Source organism: Lycium ferocissimum, chromosome 5 (genome assembly GCF_029784015.1).
Source record: "Lycium ferocissimum isolate CSIRO_LF1 chromosome 5, AGI_CSIRO_Lferr_CH_V1, whole genome shotgun sequence".
Lineage (NCBI taxonomy): Eukaryota > Viridiplantae > Streptophyta > Magnoliopsida > Solanales > Solanaceae > Lycium > Lycium ferocissimum.
Genome location: NC_081346.1, coordinates 37,817,130 through 37,826,410, shown reverse-complemented (window position 1 = coordinate 37,826,410; position 9,281 = coordinate 37,817,130).

Here is a 9,281-nt window from a genome sequence, read left to right as displayed (position 1 = left end):
TTCCCAATTTTTCATTCTTACATAGTACAACATATATAATCCTCCATAACATATAAAAAAATAAAGTCTTACCTTTTCTCCAATTCTCCACTTGCCACAAAAGTAGTCTTCTTGCTTAAATAATTATACCATGTCAAAGAGGGACTTGAGCTTAGTAGAATTCAAGATGAAAGGAATTTTTGAACCAAAGATTAAGGCTTCAAGAATTTTTTTCTCATGGCATGAATAGGCCCCTTCTTGGTTTTTCTCCTCCTCAAGCTTCTTCATCTTTTTTTTTTTAAAAGATGAAGATACTCATGCCTTATTTATCTTTCTCTTCCCCCACCATTTATCTATATTTATTTTTAAGTCCCTCAAGTGTAAGAATATGAATACATGGCCTTATATTTTCCTTCTCCAAACTTCTAGAAATTTCCATGTATAAAAGATGAATATTATGGCAATTTGTCCTCTTTTTTTTTTCTTCACATGGCCAATCGGCCCTTGTGAAGTTTCTTGAACACCATGTGAAATTACCATTTTGCCCCTAGCCTTCCACATTATTCCCATGCAGTGCCACTTTGCAAATTTCCCTTTTTACCATGGCCTTTCCAAATATTTTCATACTACCAATGCTCACAAATGATATCCCTAACAACTCGTACATTAAAATAACTCTTGAAGATGATCTTGTTCTTAACCTGCCACGACTTTCTCGAATTATCCGAATGTATGAAATACGAGATATAACAGGGGGTCAGTACGAGATATGTACTGAGTATATAAAGCATGAAATACAATAAGAAAGATCATAACTAAAATAGGGATTTCAGGAGACAAGTATAATAGTCAAAGAGTCATTGTACTATATCTTACGAATGAAATCATGCATATCTTTATCATATACCGTGCCCGGCCCATTATGGGACTCGGTGAATAAAGTCGTGTACACGTATACCGTACCCGGCCTATCATGGGACTCGGTGTCATATCATATCATCATATCATCATGTCATAATATCATCATATCATCATATCATCATATAGCGTACCCGGCCCTCTAGTGAGGGACTCGGTGGATAATGTAGTAAAATGTGCGTGATAACATACCCGGCCCGGGACTCGGTGAAAGATGTAACAACCATATGCACGAGCAGAGTAGTGAGTAACCATATATAACTCAATCACCATCAGAGACTCATTCGATAAGTAGATTAACTAACACTCAAGTATCAAGACGATAGTCATATTACATATTCTTTGAATGTCATTATAGAGTTTTGTTTTCAGGAGTAGGAACTTTCATGTATCATTTACTATCCGATCATATAGAAAGCTCGAGGGCAGTAGCTCGGTACTTTAAGAATTCTAATATCAAGAAGTGAATAAGAATCATAAAACATGCTCGGAACTTATGAATAGAATTACCCCAAAGCTCATATTGTATCTTACTTACGTCTAGGACATGCCAAAAAGAAAGAAGGGATAGGCTTTACATACCTTTAGCGTTTACTTGCAATACAACACGTATACGACTGCCCAACGTACCTCAACCTATATTAAGACGTCAAGAACTACGGTTAAGCTACGGGGAGATTCAAAACGTATTCTAACGTTAATAATTCCTTTCTAGATAATTAGACGACGTTTCCCTTATATTCAAGCCAACCCACATACAACCAAGCCAACATCAAACCATTTATGTTTGTTATACATTCCTTAACACATTCTTTTCATCCAAATTCATGAACTATACCAACAACCACACGTTAACAACATTATTCACATAAATGCAAGAAACTATACTAACACTATATTAACTTCTACAACAGCCCACAAATAATTACAACTCCAACTTGAACCATTAAATACCTTTATTCTCATCACAAAATCCATAACAACAACCAAATACTAAGTAAAATTTGTTCACCATTTCTACACAAAACAGCCCCTACACGGCTTCAACACCAACATACATAGTTCCATGAATTTCATCCATATCTACAAATTACAACATGCTCAAACCACCCTTAATACATGTAAAAGAAGATTAAACCTTACCTTAACACTTGACTTCTCAACTTGGCTAGAATTTATGAATTGCAAGGATGAATGTTTTGATTGCTCCAATGGCTACTTCACATTACTAGGGACCTTCCAATTGGTTGGAATCCTTGAAGAAAATTAATTTTTGATCAATACACAAGAGCCTAAGCTCGGCCAGCCATGGCCGAGAGCATCTCTTTCTATCTCTATAGTTTCTTTCTTTGGTTGAAGCTGGTAAATGGCTTCATTAGTCATCAAATTACCTTAAATATGGATCCTACAAGATGGACACATGTCCCACTCATGGCAAACCAATCAAATTTGCCATGCCATGGGGGCCTTATACGGCCACTAATGGCCAATTAATGAAATAATTAAATCTTTAATCCCACTTAATAATCTAATCATGGTTAATTAATCCCTAATCTTCATAATTATTTCCACACCAATTAAAAGTTATAAGCAACTTGTGCATTAAAACAAAATCGGAGGTTAAAAGTCCCTACCTCGTATCTCAAAATAGTCTTGTCCTTAACTTATCGCGATTAGCTTAAAATATCTCAATGTATAAAAATACGGGATATAACAACAGGCTTACCCCGTTCCCAACATAAGTATGATTCTATATGGGTGATTATGGATAGACTCATGAAGTCACTTTCATTTCTTATCGGTCTGAACTACATATATAGCAGAAGATTATGCAAAGCTTTATGTTAAAGAGATAGTGCGACTTCACGGTGTTCCCGTGTCTATTCTATCCGCTAGAGGGACTCAGTTTACAGCCAATTTTTAGAGATATTTCCAAGAGGGTTTGGGGACTCAGGTGAGTCTTAGCACGGCGTTTTACCCACAGACTGATGGACAAGCTGAACGTACCATTCAGACTCTTGAGGATATGCTACGGGCATGTATATTAGATTTTGGTGTGGTTGGGATGATCACTTACCACTTATTGAGTTTGCTTATAATAGCTATCATTCTAGCATCCAAATGGCCCCGTATGAGGCTTTATATCGGCGAAAGTGCAGATCCCCAATTGGGTGGTTCGAAGTAGGAGAGACTAAATTGATAGGGCCAGACTTGGTCCAACAAGCTATAGAGAAAGTCAAGCTCATACAGGATAGATTATTAATAGCTCAGAGTCATCAACAGTCCTATGCGGATAATCGTCGAAGGGACGTAGAGTTCCAAGTGAAAGATTGGGTATTTCTAAAATTGTCGCCAATGAAAGACGTAATGAGATTTGGCAATAAGGGCAAGCTCAGACCTCGGTACATTGGGCCTTATGAGATTGTACTCAAGGTAGGCCGAGTGGCTTATGAATTAGATCTACCTCCGGACTTGGAGTCAGCTCACCCAGCTTTCCATGTATCGATGCTTCGTAAGTGCATCGGAGATCCTTCTAGAATTGTACCAATAGATGATGTCCAAGTTACCAAACAATTATCTTGTGAAGAAGTCCCCATTACCATTTTAGATAGGCAAGTATGGAAGCTCAGAACCAAAAAGGTAGCTTCGGTTAATGTTTTATGGAAGAATAATAATAGAGAGGAAATGAATTGGGAAGCCAAAGAAGGCAAGAAGTTCAGGCACCCGCATTTATTTTCACCTTCAGATGAGACTCAGGCAGAGACGCCATTATCCTCAGGTATGTAGTGTTTTCCTGGTCGTGTGTGGCCATGGTTATTGTTGTTGTTGTTGTAGCCATGCGAGGCGATGTATTTTCTTTGTGCAGGATGGTAGTGCCATATTATAGGGAAAACTCTGGCGGGGGTACTTATAGAATCCCCAAGAACCGAACATTCGAGGGCTAATGTTCCTAAGGGGGAGAATGTTACATCTCGAAAATTCCGGATGTGTTGCCTTGTGGATAGGCTAATGTGAGTTTAAGGTGATTATGAAATCCTTATGAGATTTAGGGAAGTATTAGCTTAAGGTTCATACTATAAGATTTCGAGTCACACAAATATGTGAAGTTTAGTTTGTTAAAGGAAGTGAAATATAAGTCGTGTTCGGAAGGGCTTTCGCTATAATTGAGCTAATATTTATTTAGAAATATCTTGAGGGGCTGCTATAGGGCCTATTGTATGGTTAATGAAGTGTTATACAAGTTCCAAGAAGGCTCCACAAGGATTGGAAGTTAGACGAGTCGACGAGAATGAAAACCGAAATTTTCCAATTGTACAGCCATTTGTACGGACCGTATAAATTATACGGCCCGTATAATGGTTCGTAGATTTGTTCCAGAGCAGGGTGCAACCTGGTAAGATTATGCGGTCTGATTATACGGACCGTATAAATTATACGGCCCGTATAATAGGCCGTATAAATCGGGTCGGGTCAAAATTTTTATTTTATAACATGGATGACCCTTGCTCATTTTCATTTCCCTCATTCTTCCAAGCTCTCCAAAAACTCCAAAACCATTCTCTAAGCATATTACACCCAAACCCAAGAGATTACAAAGATCAAATAGCAAGAATCAAGTGTTCATGTGTTAGAAGGTTTCCTAGGGTTGGTAGATTTCAAGAAATACTTGGGCATTGTAGCTAGGGTTTTTGCACTAGTTGATAGCTGCTCCAAATCTTGTTTCTATGGGATAAAAAGGTTAGTTTTCATGCTTATTTCATGTTAGTGAGAATGTTTGGTTGTAGAAAAACTTGGGTAGAAGAAAGTAGAAAATGAAGTCTAAATGTAGCTTTTTTGATGTTTATGAGTAGTAAACTATATTGAGTCATGATTCTTAGTATGATATGGATATAATCATGTTATGGAAGGTAATAATGGTGATGAAGAAGCGTTATACGAAAATGTGCTAAAATGGGTGTGGAGTTGTTGGTATAAGTTGACCACAAGGATAGACTTTGAAGGTTTAATGTAATGTGATTGCTTGATTATGATATTGGGGCTGTATTATGGATGTTTGGGAGTTGTTTTGTAATATGGTGGAAGTGGACGAAATAGGGGAAGTGCTGCCCAAGTTTCATTAGATCGTGAATTATTCTAGTTTGAATTTAAGAGTGTCATTAAGGCTTAACTATGGTATGAATCCTTCTAAATGTAGATTATTCAAGCTACAACGTTGAACGTTAAATAGTTAAGAAGATAAAGAGGTATGTAAGGCTATCCTTCTTTCAATAAGGCATGGTTCCTTTGCTATATACCCCCTTTCATGAGTTCTACAATGTCCTCCAAGTGATTCTATCTCTAAAGTTAATAAAGCTCATTATTCTCGATACTTTTACGATTCTACAATATGATGGTTGATCCTCTAAGGATAGATGTAACAAAACGACGATAGTAATGATGTTGACGATACTTATGAGCTCTTATGTACATGTGTCTATGTATGACTATTATGTAACATCGAGCTTGTATGGCCGGGTACGATACCTATTGCGCGCACACCACTGCAGTTGGGTACGGATGAAACTAAGCCTTGGTAGGGCCAAGTAAGTATGATCACCGAGCCTTGTCATGGCCGGGTATGTAAAACCACCAAACCTTCATGGTCGGGTATGCTATGAACATGAATATAAATATGGATACGAGTATGAATATGAATACATATACATATACATATACATGAATATATGTATATATATATACATATACATATATATGTATATATATATATATACATATATATATATATATATATATATATATATATATATATATACATATACATATATATATATATATATATGTGTGTATATATATATATATATATATATATATGTATGTATATATATATATGTATATGTATGTATGTAAATGAGTAAGCATTAGAAATGCAAGGTCCCTATGAAAGACAAGTAAGTAGATATGATGAAGGCCACTAGAGGTACAAATGACTTTATTACCTCCTGATTCTCCCATCTTATGCTAATTCTTACGTTGTCTCTTCTGCTTATACTATGATGTTGATTATGCTTTATATACTCAGTACATGATTCGTACTGACATCTTTTTGTTTGTGAATGCCATTGCGTCATGCCCTGCGTGGACAGACAGAGCACGATCCATAGATTTCATATTCGGTGACTACATAGAGAGCTCTGGCTTCATAGGAGCTACAGCTTTTAGGTATTATTCTTTTGTGTACATACATTCTTTTGTGTATATACATATGGGCATAGTGAGGTCCTGTTCCGCCTATATGAAGTGACCTTCTCTTCTTAGAGGCTCGTAGATAGTTGTGTATGGCTAGATGTCTTGTAGCCTTGTCGGCTCATATTTTATGTATCATTTTGATAGCCTCGTTGGCTTGTGTATATGGATATGGGCATTGTTATTAATGATGATATAAATGCGTTGTTGCCCAACGAGATTAGCACTTTTGATGTATGTAAATTATGACTAAGCCATGTGGTTCACATAGATGTGAATGTGAGAGTACGATAAGAGGTGCCCGGGTGGGTTACCACTGGGTACCCGTCATGGCCCTCTGGTTGGGTCATGACAGAAGCGGTAGGTTCCCGCACTACTAAGCGAGTTTGGACTGTGACATGTTGGTATCAGAGCCCCAATTACCCGGTCTATAAGTACAAGAGCATGTCTCGTAGAGTCTTGTGGATCGATAAGTTGAGCCCCATACTTATCTGCGAGAGGCTATGGGACGTTTAGGAAACGTCAAATTCTATGATTCTTGCATGCTAATTTTTTCAAATTGGTATCTAGAATGTTCGAATCGGCATCTGACTCATTTCTATTCTTTCACCGGTAGAGAGAACACACATTTACACAATCGCGAGGATGAGGTACCTAAACCCTTTGGCCGCCGCAGATGAGAGGATAAGGATAGGCTGCAGGCCGCAAGAGAGCCGGAGACCGCGTGTTGCACCGTCCCTTCTCCCGAGCATCGGCCCGCAGGCCGCGAGGGGCGGGGGGGAGGTATGGGGCGTGGACCTCACCCCGAGGTCATGTCTGATCCAGTGTTCCAGGGCACTATGGCTCGTATCTTTCTTCATCTCGATACCCAGCATGCCGTGGGTGGTGCCACTACTCCCGGTGGTTCACGCACCGTAGAAAGACAGACTCGAGTAGGACGGACATCGAGGATGCGCTCGTGCCGCCATAGCCCCGCACATCGACCAACCCACGAGGGTGCTCCTAGGCCGATGTGGTGCTGTGTCATGCCACTTGGGGATCAGGAGCTTGTTAGCAAATACTTGAAGATGGAGCCGACCAGATTCTTTGGTATGCCTAATGAGGACGCGTATGAGTTCATTATGGATATGCATGAGAGGCTTTACAAGATGGGTATTGTGGAGTTGCATGGTGTGTATTATATGTCTTTCCAGCTTTGCGGGGATGCGAAGACGTGGTGGAGGTACTTTATTGAGGGCAGACCTATTGGTTCACCTCCACCCACCAGGGCACAGTTTCACCAGGCTTTCTTGGAGAAGTACGTGCCACGTACTTTGAGGGATTAGCACAGGGATGAGTTCATTCATTTGCAGCATAGAGGTATGTCCGTAGCAGAGTATGAGGCCCGATTCTTAGTTTTGGATTGATATGCGATGCAGTTGATTCCGATAAAAGCAGAGAGGGTTTGTAGATTTATAAATGTACTTGTGCGTTCATTTCATATTGCTTGTCTTTAGCTTGTAGCCTTGGGGTCTTCATTTTAGGCAGTAGTGGATTATGCCAGGGGTGTCGGCCAAGGCTCAATCTTTTAGAGGGTCTAGTGGAGAGAGAGGCCTGTCGATGCATGGCGGGTACCGGTGGTTCCGGTTCTCAGGCGAGAGTCAATCTTCGGGACCCTAGCACGGTCACCGCGGCCCCGCATTCGGTTCGAACTTCAGGCATCTTCTACTGGCCCTTCAAGAGAAAATGGTTATGGGTCCGGGCAGGCTTCTGGAGGTTTATTTGTTCGACCAGCCGACGAAAATGGTTACTTCAACTACTCAACTTCAGTGCTTCAGCCCCGACACCTAGAGCTTATTTTATTTGTGGTGATCTCGATCACATCGTGAGAGAGTTTACTCGATCAAGACAGAGGAGGACCCAGCAGGGCTCTCGGTACCATACTCCTAGGACTCCGGCATTTTCTGGTAGCCGGGGTGGTTCTTCAGGTAGAGGCGGTGCTCAATCAGAGGTGGTTCGCATTTGTCCAGAGGTGGGCATCAGTATGGCAGGGGTGTTTCCCAAGTCTCCAGGGGAGGAGCGCAGTCTAGCCAGAGTGGCCGTGATGGTGCTTATTGCTATACTTTTCCCGATAGGCCCAAGGCTAAGGCATCCAATGTTGTGATCTCAGGTACCATTTCAGTTTGTAATCGGCCAGCTTCAGTCTTATTTGATCCCGGTTCTACCTTATCATACCTGTCTACTTATCATTTTGTTGGTTGGGATTTGAGTTGTGACTGTCTTGGTGTACCTATTCCATTCACTACGATTGGATCGATTTGTGGTTGAAAACCCAGTCTATCAGTCTTGCTTATTTACTTTTATGAGGTACAATGCATGGGTAGACTTGATGATCTTAGATATGGTAGATTTTGATATTATTTTGGGTATGAGTTGGTTGTCCCCGTACCATGCGATCTTGGGCTCTTACGCCAAGACTGTCCCTTTAGCCATGCCTGGGATTCCTAGACTTGAGTGGAGGGGTACTTCGAGTCCAGCTCTGAAGAAGATCATTTCCTATCTCCGCGTGAAGAAATTAGTCAGCAAGGGGTATTTTGCCTACTTGGCCCATGTTCATGATACTAGTGTTGATTCTCCGCCCCTTGGGTCCATGCCTGTCGTATGCGAGTTCACATAGGTATTCCCTTTTGATTCACGGTATGCCACCAAATTATGACATTGACTCGCGTCCATTTTAAGTCGGGCACTCACCATATTTCCGTTACGCCGTATAGGATGGCACGCCGAGTTGAAAGAGTTGAAATAACGATTTCCGGGATCTTTTGAGTAAAAGGATTCATTAGACCGAGCGTCTTTTCTTCGGCGCTCCCGTGTTATTTGTGACAAAAAGAAAGATGGGATGATGAGAATGTGCATAGATTACCGTCAGTTGAAGAAGGTCACCATTCGTAATAAGTATCCTATTCCTCGCATTGATGACTTGTTCGACCAGTTTCAGGGTGCTTCTGTGTTTTCAAAGATTAAGTTGAGGTTAGGCTATCAACAGCTGAAGATTCAGGCTAAAGATATTCCGAAGAAGGGCTTTAGGCTCGTTATGGTCATTACGAGTTCCTTGTTATGTCATTTGGGCTTACAAATACCCCGGAAGCTTTCATGGATTT